Here is an 8,953-nt window from a genome sequence, read left to right on the forward strand (position 1 = left end):
GCCCTAACTGATAAAGACGACTATTGGGGGGGTCCCGCCATGCCAATCCCCCCATCCCAAATCTTGGTCCCCTCTTGCAGTCCAAATTATGTCCCTAACACTAAATTTTGCGCTAAGGGCTTGTAATGGCCGAACTCCTTCTGACACCCCTTCATCGTGCACCTTCAATAGGAAGGATCATGAATTGCGCCTGGACTACATTTTTGTAGCTACAGGTCTGTGGTCCAAGGTTCAGGATTTTAGGGTTATTAAAAGAACAGATAGTGATCACAATGCCCTTTTATTAGACATGGCGCACCCTGCACCTGCTGCTGGGCTACTACCTGCTGACCCCAGTGAAGACCCAGGGAATGTGATTCTTAGTTCCAACAGACGTAGGGTAAGATAGGGGAAACTGGTAAACTCAAAAGAGAGTATAAGCAAAATCTACGAACTAGTAGTTCCCAGGTTAAATGAAATGGACGGATTAATCAATCAGCCCAGACCCGCAGATTTTAATGAGAAACTAGCCCAAATCCATACAGATTTAGTGGGAACCCTAGGAGAGGTCTTTTATCCGGTGGTAGTGTCAAGGAAGAAAAAGACTCGAACCTCGACCTGGTACAATTCCTCTTGTAAAAAGATCAAGTCTGAGCTAATAGCTTCAATAAAAGCAGGCACTAATAAGGGTAAGGTAGCTGAGCTTAGGCGGAAATACAGGAAAGCCATGGCACAGGCAAAATCTGAATGGGACTGGAACAGATGGCAGGACCTCTCCCTAGCACTAGAAGCGAGGGACTCTAGAAAATTTTGGTCCTTGGTTAACACTGGCTCAGGAGAACCAAAAGCTGCAGTGGAGTAAAACATAGCAGCATCCGTTTGGGAAGCCCACTTTAGCAAATTATACCAAGATACTCCTGAATTTGCTAATGATGTGGCCACTGATGCCTTAGCTGACCCTGTAGTTGGACTAGAATTTACTTTGGGTGAGGTAGTCAGTGCAATAGAGAGACTGGCGTTGGGGAAGGCCCCGGGACTTGACAGATTGCCTGGCGATCTTTTTAGACATCACCCAGAGATCTGGGGCCCGTACCTCCTCATTCTTTTTAATTCCATCGCGGGAGGAATGAAGATCCCCTGTACGTGGTTGGGGGCAGAAGCAAAAAGGGCTCTCCTCTGCTCCCAGCCAACTACAGGCCGATCAGTCTTATAGATGTCCCCCAAAAATTATATTCTCGCCTTCTCCTGGACCACCTTCTAGACTGGTTGGAGGAAAACGAGATCCTGAGTCCCCTCCAGGCGGGCTTCAGGAAAAACACGTCCACCATGGATCAGATCTTCCGCCTCGTTCTCCTCTATTGGAAAACTGTGAGGATCGAGGGGGGGGAGGCTGTACATGGTGTTCGTGGACCTGAGGTCCGTCTTTGATTTGGTTCCCCGCAAGAAACTATGGGAGGTCCTAAAGGAGCTGGGTGTTCCTATCCATCTACTACATGTCATAATTAGGCTCCATGACAGCAACTTTGCTCAGGGTAGGTGTGGGAGGGATGGAGCGCTGTCATCCAGGTTTCCGGTTTGAGAGGGGTAAGACAGGGTTGTGTCTTGGCGCCAACTCTATTCTGCCTTTTCATTAATAATGTCATATCCCATCTTGACAATGTCACGGATAGCGACGCTCCATCGTTGGCAGGCAGGAGGGTACCGGCTATTATGTTTGCCGACGATACCCTCCTGCTTTCCAAATACCCGACGGGGATTCAACGAATATTAGATGGGTTTGGTCTTTTCTGTAGACAACTTGGTCTAGAGATCAATACAGAGAAGACCAAATTCATGATATTCAATCCCTCCCCTATAACCAGACCTAACCCAACACTGGGTTCTGCAAGACTGGAAAGGGTAAAAACTTTCCAGTACCTGGGGGTAACCTTACATGAGAATCTATCCTGGGACCCTCAGATAGCCAGATCCCGGTTAAAGTTGTCTCAACTGTCGGGGGCGATTCTGAAGGTTGCAAACACTTCTACTTTCAAACCCATTAGCCCGGCAGTAGAGATGTATAAGACTCAAGCAAAAGCTGCCGCATCCTGTGGTAGTGAGTTATGGGGGTATAAAGCTGGGACAGAACTTTTCAGGGTTGAAAACAACTTTCTCAGATGTCTCCTGGCTCTCCCCGTGGCACACCCCTGCTTCCTTTAAGACTAGATGTGGGTCTCCCCTCGATAGGCGAGGATCTGGAATTAAAACCGCTAAGATTCTGGCACAGGCTTTGGACTACCGGCGAGCTTGCACACTACAGGCAAGACCTTACCCATGTAATGAATCTAATCCAGCGCGACAGAATCCCGTGGTTGGCCTTTATAAAGAGAGAACTGTACCGCCTAGGACTTCCCGAGTTATGGGAGCCCCTGAACAAGGCTGCCAAAGGGTCCCTCGCAAAAGATTTGTTGAAATATACAGGGAGAAAAGTCTAGTTTCTCTGGTGTGTGCACCCAACAACGGCATTTTAAACGAACAATTCTTGGACTCCAAAAATTCTTACCACTTTGAAGGTTTCATGGACATAATTTTTCCCATTTTAGCAAGAACATTGTTTGTTCAATGGAGGTTAGGCACCCTGCCCATCAAAACCTTAACTTGTAAATGGACTTCGAGGGATGACAAAATCTGTCCAGGGTGCAACAATCACGATGAGGAGGAGATTCACGTTCTGTTTTTTTGCCCAGCCTACAATAGACCAAGGAAATATTGGTTAGCTCCATTATGTAGGAACTTGGGCATAAGGAACTACCTACAAGTTTATATTGGCTATGTGGCAGATAAGGAGAAAATTGGTAAAAGACTGAATACTGATATGAACTGTAATGTTATCTCCTATCCTTGTCCAGACTCTCCTAGGAAATGAATTCTTATGCAATGTATTTTAGCATGTTTTTATTGATGTGGATGCTTTTCTAATGTCAAATGTTTTTATTGCATCTTTTATGGTCTGAATGGCCGAAATAAAGAATTTTTGGATTGGATTGGATATATTGAATTTACCCACAACCTGTTGTGCGGGCTTTTTCTCTGTTTTTATCAATTTTCTCCTGGTGGTGCAAGTTGTCTGCTTCCTCTTGTTGTGATTTCCTATATACACTATCAATATATTTTGCATTAATTTTGCACACTGTGCTTCCTTTCCTTCTTTATTCTATCTCCTCCTCTATATGGATTCACTTAAAACCTTTGGTTTCACCGATGAGGAATTTGCTGCCCTCGTTTGAACCAGTACTAGTTTTGGCAACAGCTCTTCTGCCAATTTGCGTGGAACCGAGGAGGTAAATGAATTAATTTTTCTAAAATAGAAACTTGCTAGAATGGAGGCACACAGTGACTTCATGCTTGCATATCTTAAAGCAGGAGTTATCCCTCAAGGATTTTGCATTCGTAATATCCCAGGTCTGTTTGTGCATGTCAAGCAGTTCCTTGAGAAATGGAGCATGATCTCGAATAGATGCTCACGCGATTTTATGATACTGATAGTGGAAACAGCTAAGGAACTCATAGCGTCACTTAAGAATGAATTAATAGAATTAGAAGACAAGAATAAGAAAAATAATGCACTAGAGGAAGCTAAAAAGAAAATAGAACAAGCAGACAAAGAACTCTCGTCTTTTAAAGATTATTTACTTAAACGTAAAGTGGACAAACTACAAAAAGACATCAGGTACAACACTAAGGAAAAGACATACCCTTATCTAGTCGATGATTTTTATAAGCAAAATCACTACCTGAATGAGTATAATCCTAAGCAGATACGAGTTCATACATTTTCGGACACATCTGATTCTGAAGGTGAAAACACCATGAATTATTATGAACAAACAGGACCACATAGGAATTTCAACCCCAATACTCCACAACCTTTTTTAGGGCAGCGCGGGGCTCGCAGGGGACGACCCAGAGTCAGATTCCAGAATCAATCCAGGGGAAATTACCAGAATACATATCACCAGCAAAACAGCAATCAGATGTTGTAAACACGCAACGCTCAATATTGGAGGAGAGGAACTTAATTCCAATTTTAACCTCTCCACTAGAACTTTGGACCCAGTTAGCATTAACCTTTTATCAAAAGGGCTGTCTTTTGTACCTCATTCTCCTGCTAGTGTTTTTGAACTTTATCAAGATTTAATTACTTTCTTCCATAAAGTTAGACTTAAAAAGTTCTTTTTAGGCAAGGAAGAAATAAACAATGCACCTGTAAACCTTTCAGGTTTGTCCAATCCTTCCACATTTACCCCAAAATTGGACGTTCTGGGACCAGAGGTGCAGCTCTTCGAACACACGGTACTGAATTGCTTAAAGAAAGCCACCACATTTATACCCAGACCCTTGTATAATATTAATCAAGACGAATTTCAATCTCTCCAAACACTGTCCAAAGATTCGACCTTAACTATCAAGACATGCGACAAAGGGGGCGGCATTGTGGCCATCGACACCCCCATATACGAAAACAAGATGAAGTCCCTTTTGAATGATACCAACTTTGATGCTTTGCAACATAAAGATCCCACATTCTTAGTTAAAAAGAAAATTCAGCTTTTAACAAAATCAGCCTTAAACAACGGCCACATTTGCAAAAAAGAATTTGACTATCTGAATCAACCTTCACCTATCATGCCATGCATATATGGAATCCCTAAGATTCATAAAGATGTTTTAGATCCCCCCTATCGCCCAATAGCATCTACTATTGGCTCCATTACTGAGCCTCTTTCAAAATATTTAGATGCCTTATCAAGACCTCATATATCTAAAATACCATCATACATTATGGATACTACTGTCATTATTAACAAGGTTGAACAACTCCCATTTAATCAGTCTACTAATATTCTTGTCACCCTCGATATCGAGGCATTATATAGTAACATCCCACAAGATGAAGCTCTTACTGCCATTGATTGGTTTATTGATGAATATCAAGACCCTTGTCTCAAAACTTTTCTTCTACAGTGCATAGAAATAGTTTTAACTGAGAACAACTTCCAATTTGGGAAGAGTCTACATAAGCAGACCAAGGGAGTTAGTATGGGAGCCTCTGTGCCTCCCTCTATAGCTAACATTTCTATGGCAGGATTTGAAAAAACACATATACATAATGAAGTGGCCCCATTTTTCGAACACGTTTATATGTGGTCACGTTATATTGACAATATTTTTTTCATCTGGACAGATACAGAAGAGACACTTTTGGAATTTTTAGATTGGCTCAATGTGTGTGACCAAAATTTCCACTTCACACACTAGCAGGGATCAAGTTGAATTCTTAGATATCCTTATCAGACATAAAGATGGAGCGCTTGAAGTGGATTTGTTAGTTGAACCTACAGCACATAACAATCTTCTCCACTTCAATAGCTACCACCCTAGGGCACAAAAGAAAGACATACTATTCAGTCAATTCCTTCGTCTTCGACAAAATTGCTCTAATATACAGGATTTTGACAGTCAAGCAGGTAATCTTAAAGCTAAATTTCTTGCACGAGGTTACCCTCATAGACTTATCCGAGTGTCACTTACACGCGCTCGTTTCTATGATCGGGATTCTCTCCTTCAACCAAAAATCAAAGCCAGGAATAACCAATTGGTATGCATTACAAGGCATTCAACAATGAACAATACAGTGCGCCAGATTGTCAATTCAAACTGGCACATTTTAAATAGTAACTTAGAGGATAATGAGAAAATCCCTAAACCTATTTTCGCGAACTGAAGAAATAGGAATCCCAAAGATAACATTACCCGCTCTAGATTCACTGAAGGTATTCCCTTCGTGCAAAAAACCATTAATGGTGCATCAGGAATCACAGGCACATATAAATGTAGCACCTGAAAAGCCACTAGTTACACATATCAGGGATTCACTATTCGTCCCCATAAATTTTCAAATTGCAAAACCAAAAATGTTATTTCTCTTTTGATTTGTCCCTGTGGACTCGGATATGTGCGAAAGAACTAGACCATTCTGTACCCGCCTAACCGAGCACCGCTCAGCCATCCACACTTCCAAAATTAATGCCCCCTTGGTGAGACACTGCCTTGACTGCTGGCACAAACCTAATGATTTACGATGGTTCATTGTAGAAAATCTGGACAATGATAACTATATCAGCACAGACGACTACCAGAAAAAACGTGAAGTCTTCTGGATCTTTACTTTGGCGGCAAACACCAAGGGATTAAATAACGAGATCCCGTGGGAAAATGCTATTAAATATCATGCTAAATAAATAGGACATGAGGGACGTTGTGCCTCACATCTGTACAAACATAAGGCATGCCGTGCATTTTACCCTCGTGTATTCTGGACTAGCACTGTTATCAATATTTAGGTAGGTGGATTTATTGAAATATTGAACTAGCTATTATATAGTGAGGCATTATATATTTTTCGCCTGTCTTCGACCTTGTCCTGTGCATATATCGACTCCACGTTTTTTCTTCAATCCTGAAGGGAGCGAAGTTGCTCTCACACACCGCTGCCGTTAATTATCCAGGGAAATTAGAAGTAAAGCATGAACCGACGCTGAGCTATTTTTTGTATTATTTTGAGGCTCTGCAAAGGTTGAGTCACGTGAGTACCAAGGATATTGAAACTGCTGTGTCATTTTTTATTGATTGTTTTATAACGCTCTATGCTGTAATAGAGTAAGTGAAGTTACACTGCCTGCCCTGGTAGGATCTGTGAGACGGTGTATATTGAGACTGCATCAGCTGGGAATATTGGCAGACTGGCCAATGGCATTCGCCTTTGAATAGATTGGGGCAAGTCAAACTCACCCTGTCTAGGGAATTCTCTGGTTTCTACTTCATTTTTATGAATTGGATAGGAACTCTCCATACAAGCACTACCCTTATAATTACCATTGTGAGTATGTGAAAGTACACAGTCCGAGCCTATGATAGTCAATAATACCTGTAGTCTAATAGAGTGTTTTCCTTAACCTGTCCTTTTTATTCTTGTCTATTGCTACAGGTTCCTTTTACCTATTGATTTGCCCCATGGTCCCTATGGGTTGGTCAGGAAGTTACGTGGTGGTCCAACTTCGTTTCTTCACCCCTGGGGATACTGCTCTACCTTTCCGAGTCTATTAACAGAGGGTGGCAGTGTCTCAGGGGAGAGGAAAGACTCTCTCTTTGGTCCTGTGGTTATTGGAGTTTCTGTGCAGAGAATCGAGGCCCCGACAGAAAAGCCAAGCCCACGGTTACACTATCTCCGAGCGAAGATGGACAAGGGCGCCTCGTTTGATGCCCTTATGGAGGACCCCTTGTCCCTTGAGACCGCACAAACTACAATTAATGAGTTAGTGGCAGCAGTAGTAAATCTAGTATATAGAGGTGAAAATCAGCGCTTGGTCTCAGAGTTAGATATTCTGAAGACACAAAAACAAATAGAAGTTAAACTGACACTACTCCCAAGCACAAAAGGAGCTACATACAGCCTGCGCATTTTTTCCTTAACCTGTCCTTTTTATTCTTGTCTATTGCTGCAGGTTCCTTTTACCTATTGATTTGCCCCATCGTCCCTTTGGATTGGTCAGCAAGTTCCTTGGTGGTCCAACTTAGTTTTGTCGCTCCCTGGGGATACTGCTCTACCCTTCCGAGTCTATTAACAGGGGGTGACAGCATCTCAGGGAGAGGAAAGACTCTCTCTTCGGTCCTGTGGTTATTGGAGTTTCTGTGCAGAGACTTGAGGCCCCGACAGAGAATTGTTTACCCTTTCTGTACAGAGGACGAGGTTTGAGTTTGTTAACCACATGGCTGCTGGGCGTTTTCCCCCCCCTGTGCTGGAAAATGCCATTTTAGTGGCACCATGACGAGCTCAGCTCGTCATCAGCACACGACACCCGTGGGTGATGACGAGCTGAGCTCGTCATCAGCATCGAAAGGGTTAAAGCTGGTTTTTCTGGAGGTTCATCATGGGGTGGGGCTGCAAGTGATCTGGCTAACATCGTGACGACATCCGAGGGTCGGGATTACACTCATATCTTTGGCCGTTTCTGAAGACAATCCCCATTTCACTGTAAGTCGAGTGTTTACTTTTGAGGCAACATTGGCTTTCAGCAGCGATGTGGCAGTAGGAAGGCTTATTGATGGAATTTTCTGAATAGGGGAGGGCAGGGGAAGGTTATGTGGGGGCTGAGGGAGTGGCTTGTGGACATAGGTTGGTAAGAAAAGGAATGCAGACTGGCAGAAAGAAGGAAAGATACTTTCAGAAAGCAAGAGCATGTAAAACTGTCTGGAATCAGACATCGCTGGATTGGAACATTCACTGTACTGTATGAAAGTTCTGCTGGTCTTGCCGCCTCCAAAAGAAGCAATCAAGGATCTAAGGGGCATATGTATCATCTGCTTTTTTTTGTCGCAAACGCTGCGATTCGCAAAAAAGCCGCGTTTGCGATTAAAAAAATCGGAAAATGCGATGTATGATTGAAATTGCATCGCAAAATTAAGGAATCACAACATTTGCGATTCCTTAATTTTGCGTCAGCATTTAAGGAATCGCAAATTGCGATTCCTTAAATGCTATGTATGAAGCACCCAAGTTGTGCGATTTCTCGTTAAGAAATCGCAAATTACCTCACAAATGCACTTTTTTCCATTTGTGAAGGTGCCACGTGGCGTACATACATGCCCTAAGGGCATGTATGTGCGCCATATGCGCACACATGTAAATTTCAGGGGTGCATCAGGATGACCTTATAACACCCTTGAAATTATTCTCAATTTGCGATTCTCAAATTGCGAATCGCAAATTGAGAATGTCTTCACATTCATTCCTATGGGCCTCCTGGCCCATAGAAATGAATGGGAAAGTATTCCTTACTTGTGATTTCGCAATTTGCGAATCACAATTAAGGAAAACTAAGAAATCGCAAAAAGATTGCGATTTTTTACATATATCCCATTATGCAATTCTCAA

Source organism: Lissotriton vulgaris, chromosome 7 (assembly GCF_964263255.1).
Source record: "Lissotriton vulgaris chromosome 7, aLisVul1.2, whole genome shotgun sequence".
In the NCBI taxonomy this organism is placed as follows: domain Eukaryota; kingdom Metazoa; phylum Chordata; class Amphibia; order Caudata; family Salamandridae; genus Lissotriton; species Lissotriton vulgaris.